Below are 5,000 nucleotides of genomic sequence, written 5' to 3'. Positions count from 1 at the left end.
ACTCTCTCTTCAAAGTTCTTTTCAACTTTCCCTCACGGTACTTGTTCGCTATCGGTCTCGTGGTTGTATTTAGCCTTAGATGGAGTTTACCACCAACTTAGGGCTGCACTCTCAAGCAACCCGACTCTAAGGAGAGATCCTCCCGAAACGCGTTCCGGTCACTACGGGCCTGGCACCCTCTGTGGGTACATGGCCCCATTCAAGATGGACTTGGACGCGGTTCGACGTCACGGGATAAACGGATCCTCCCGAACACTACATTTCCCAACGGCGGAACCGCGGGATTCAGTGCTGGGCTAATTCCTGTTCGCTCGCCGCTACTAAGGAAATCCTTGTTAGTTTCTTTTCCTCCGCTTAGTAATATGCTTAAATTCAGCGGGTGATCTCGCCTACTCTGAGGTCGCTTCAACGTCACGACACGGTGACAATTTTTTTTTTTCAAAGAAAAAAAAATTTCGTGCCATGTGGGCGCGATTCGAGAAAAGCAAGACGGTTTGATAACAATGCGACAGAGGGTCTTTATTTTTATTTCTCTCTCCGAGAATCGCCTCAAAGAGAAAAAAAAATAAAAAAAAAAAATTAATTCGAATAGAATCGAGAACCTTATATTCTATCTCGATCGAGAAACGTTTTATGCATCTCGCCAAAGTGCCTTTTAAACTTCGTTCGTCGTATCATGTTCGAGCTAAGACTCACGCAAGACACCCGTAACGATCTCCGGTTTTTAACGCCCGTCCTCTTTGTATAATATATATATATATATATACACGTGTTATGTATAATATATCTCCCGTAGCCGTTTCTCTCTTCTCGACGATTCCAGCGGTTCCTTGTTTTCGCCTGTTATTGCTGGCACAGAGATCGAACACGCGACATGTATATAACATATCGGTTTCTTTGCTCTGTACCAACGACGAAAACGCACGGGAACTCACGCAAGTGGAAAAGCGAGCGCGAGACGTACACAACGGGGTGAATTTATTACTCGGGGACTGGACGACCGGCGATACGTTAGGATGCGCGGTCCAGCGATAGACGACGAAGAGACATGGGATGACCAACGATCTCTTTTTCTCTAAAACTCGGAGCGCCGAATCGCCTTAAAGCAAAAAAAAATCACACGCGCGTACGTCGTACGTACGGCGCGTGTATACCTCGTCTCTAATCAAGTTTCGTTAGTCTTTCTCGAGCCTCGCCAAAGAGGATCGTTCTCTTCCTCTGCGCGATCTCTCCGTGCCAATGTCAGAGATTATTCTCTCTTTCGCACGACGACGAAAACGACTATTTTCGACGATCCGAACAACTTTGTAACGGACTCACATGCACATCTTAAAATCGGGTACAGAAACGTTGCGCAACACCGTGAGCTTTTCTCTTCTTCGTCACCCTTAAATATAGCCGATCGTAGACGCACGCTAGATCGTAACACACACTTTTCGTTGATTTCCGACGAACGTGGCTTTGGGCCAGGCGCGCGGGCAGAGAGATACGCGACCGACGGGGAAAAATTCGTCCCGATACATGTACGCGTACTCTCCGATCTCCGCGCAACGCTGGGGATCATCTCCCTAAGTCATCAGCGTTCGAAGAAATCTCGTGTGTCCGTTCCCGGATCTACGGCTTTCTCTGGGTTCACGAAGAACAGAAAAAAGCACAGAGGATGAAAAACGCAACGACGACCCATCGATGCGACGGTCCTCGTTGTCTTCTCGTCAGTCGTCTCGCGCCTGCAGAATACATCTCTGCCGCACGAACAGACGGAGTGGGTATTCGATCCCTGGGGCTGTACGAGTAAAAACATCTTGATGAAAAGACGGTTGTGTTTCTTTAAGGCACACAGTTTTTCGTTACGCCACCAAGTTTAGGTTTAGGTTTTAATATCTTGGTTCTCTTTTCTCTCCTCTCTCGACTGACTTTGTTCAAAAATATTTTTGCTTTCTCTCAGTCTCGCCAAAAATTCATTTAAGACGACGTCGGGGGCGCGGTCATTCGTGCTTATCGAAGACTAACAAAACGTAGCAGAGGCTGATACAAAAAGAAAAAAAAAATCGGCCACGAAGAAAACTCGCTCTGTGTATCTCGATAACCGCGTCGACGACGACGGTTCTCTCCGCGCTCTTTTAATTCGTATCCTTCTTCTTGCGCTTCGTCCGACTCAGAAACGTTCGTAAAACACGAACGACGGCGGGTTGTCAAGCCAAGAAGGGACAGAGAAGAGACGGAGGTAGTTTTGCGAGTCTCCCGTGAACGCGATAGATTTTTCATATATATTTGTATCGAGAGCATGCGTACGCCGGTCTCCACACGATCCAGCGACGAACGCCGACGAACGTCCAACAATCGCTCGTACGTCGCGTACGAGCCCTCGACCGCTCTTTAATTCGTATTCTTTTGCTTGGCGCTCGTCCTCCGACTCGGAAACGTTCGTTTAAAGATAAAACGAACGACGGCGGGCTGTCGACGAGGCAAGAAAGAACAGAGAGAGACGGACCGAGAGCAACGATACGCAACGCAAGCAGTCTTAGGTTTACGTGAGCAACCCTCAGCCAGGCGTGGTCCAGGAATTGTATCCGTGGACCGCAATGTGCGTTCGAAATGTCGATGTTCATGTGTCCTGCAGTTCACACGTTGACGCGCAATTAGCTGCGTTCTTCATCGACCCACGAGCCAAGTGATCCACCGTTCAGGGTAATCGTTTATGCATGGATTTTTGTTTGTGTACTCAGGTTTTTGTACTCTTATTCTCGGTTCGAAAGAAGCCGATATCCGACAAACGTCCGACCAACGGGAATCGAACGCGCGGAAGTCGCCATATGATTGACGACACGAAAATACGTTCGAAAACGAAATCGGACGGACTGCGCGACGACACACGCAGCCCGCCGACCGGGCGTAAAGTGCATTATAATATATAACAACCAACGAGATCGAAGCTCCGTTCGTCAGGAAACGACGGGGATATAACACCCGATTCTGAATCCTCTGTACAGCACACGATCTCGCGAAGAAAGCGCACGGTGGCTAGCCCATGATATATATATATGTTCGTTCCTCTCGTCCAGTTATTCGAAGCAAACAGCCGATATGCATCTCCATCGTTCGGGTAAAAAAAAATCGATGGGACGCGCACGGTCGTAGTCTTCCTCGCGCGGTCGTTTCTTCCCGATAGCCAGAAGCAGAGTTTGAAAAACTCTAGCGACGGAACGAGGCATTAGACTCTCGACAACGAGGATAGAGAGACGGCCGGCGATCCCCTCTGAATCGACTTCGGTGGTTCAGGTAAAAATAAAAAAAATCGATGGGACGCGCACGGTCGTCGTTCCTCTTCCTCGCGCGCGGTCTATTCTTCCCGATAGCCAGAAGCAGAGTTTGAAAAACTCTAGCGACGGAACGAGGCATTAGACTCGCGACAACGAGGATAGAGAGACGGCCGGCGGTCCCCTCTGAATCCACTTTGGTCGCTCAGGTAAAAATAAAAAAAAATTCGAAAGGGACGCGCACGGTCGTCCTTCCTCTTCCTCGCGCGGTCTTTTCTTCCCGATAGCCAGAAGCAGAGTTTGAAAAACTCTAGCGACGGAACGAGGCATTAGACTCTCGACAACGAGGATAGAGAGACGGCCGGCGGTCCCCTCCGAACGGATGGCGACAACGACGACTAAAGCGCGAAAAATCGCGACGAAAAGGAACGCATCTCCGTTCAGGTGTATGTGTGTGCGTGCGTTTAAAAAAAATTCGATGGGACTCGCAGCCATCGGCCTCGCGCGGTCGTTTCTTCCCGATATCCAGAAGCAGAGTTTGAAAAACTCTAGCGACGGAACGAGGCATATGACTCACGACAACGAGGATATGGACAGGCGGTCCCCTCTGAACGGGTCGACGAGACGATGGTAAAAGAGACGAACCGGACGAAACTTCCGTCGATCAGGTAAAAATAAAAAAAAATTCGATGGGACGCGCACGGTCGTCGTCGTCGTCTTCCTCGCGCGGTCGTTTCTTCCCGATAGCCAGAAGCAGAGTTTGAAAAACTCTAGCGACGGAACGAGGCATATGACTCACGACAACGAGGATAGAGAGACGGCCGGCGGTCCCCTCTGAATCGACTTCGGTGGTTCAGGTAAAAATAAAAAAAATCGATGGGACGCGCACGGTCGTCCTTCCTCTTCCTCGCGCGCGCGGTCTATTCTTCCCGATAGCCAGAAGCAGAGTTTGAAAAACTCTAGCGACGGAACGAGGCATTAGACTCGCGAGGATAGAGAGACGGCCGGCGGTCCCCTCCGAACCAACTTCGTCTAGTTAAGAATCGTTACTCTTTACCATCACTCGCACTGGTATATATCTTTTCGGGCCAACATCCACGCAATGCGTTTTCGTTCTAGGTTACCCGATCCACGAGTACGAACGTACAACGTGGTTTCGTTTTGTCGAACATCGTATATCGTTCGCCGTTGAAACGAACGACAACGAAACGACATAGGAAGAACGAACGCCCTTTGGGTAGGAAGCACGTTTCGAGGAACGACGAGAGTTTGGAGAGACGCGCGAGATAGCTGGAGACGCGCAGATATAGGTATCCATGGATCTTCGAAGAGAACCTTCGAAGATATATAATTCGGTATCCTTTTTTTCTGCGGCTCGCTATTCGCGTTCTTTCGCTCTCGTCGACGACTCGTTATAGACGCTTCGTTCGATCCCAAAGAGCAGTCTTCCTTATGTCCCGTTGCTAGGAGGTGAGGCCTACGCAACGCAACTACGAAATATAGAAGAGGTGTGAGCAGTGATCTCTCCGACACGAGGCACTTTAGAGATTTTAGTTTATATATTATATTGTTCGTTCGTTGGATTTCCACGATGCAAATACGAAATACGAGATCGTGACGGCGGGTCTTTCTGTGTACGACCTCACGCAGGCGCCTCGATCGCATTTCTCATTACACGTGGTTTCCACTGTAACTTTTAGTTTTTTCGATATGTGTTCAGCTCAAGTTCCCTCACATATCGTT

The 5,000-nt window shown here is 49.1% G+C and overlaps 2 non-coding genes across 2 annotated transcripts in view; both read right to left on the bottom strand.

The window, feature by feature from the left end:
* Nucleotides 1-403, bottom strand: part of LOC139997459 (large subunit ribosomal RNA) — a 4,173-nt gene extending 3,770 nt beyond the window's left edge. The window contains exon 1 of the ribosomal RNA XR_011802839.1: nucleotides 1-403. This exon is cut by the window's left edge and continues 3,770 nt beyond it. This is a non-coding gene — a ribosomal RNA (large subunit ribosomal RNA).
* A 2,133-nt stretch (nucleotides 404-2,536) lies between these two features.
* On the bottom strand, nucleotides 2,537-2,691 carry LOC139997453 (5.8S ribosomal RNA). The gene has a single exon (XR_011802834.1). It is a non-coding gene; the product is annotated as a 5.8S ribosomal RNA (ribosomal RNA).
* Between the last annotated feature and the right edge of the window lie 2,309 nt (nucleotides 2,692-5,000).

This window comes from Bombus fervidus, unplaced genomic scaffold (genome assembly GCF_041682495.2).
Source record: "Bombus fervidus isolate BK054 unplaced genomic scaffold, iyBomFerv1 scaffold0090, whole genome shotgun sequence".
In the NCBI taxonomy this organism is placed as follows: Eukaryota; Metazoa; Arthropoda; class Insecta; order Hymenoptera; family Apidae; genus Bombus; species Bombus fervidus.
Note: the sequence above shows the minus strand (reverse complement) of the source record. Positions and strands in the feature narration are given on the sequence as shown.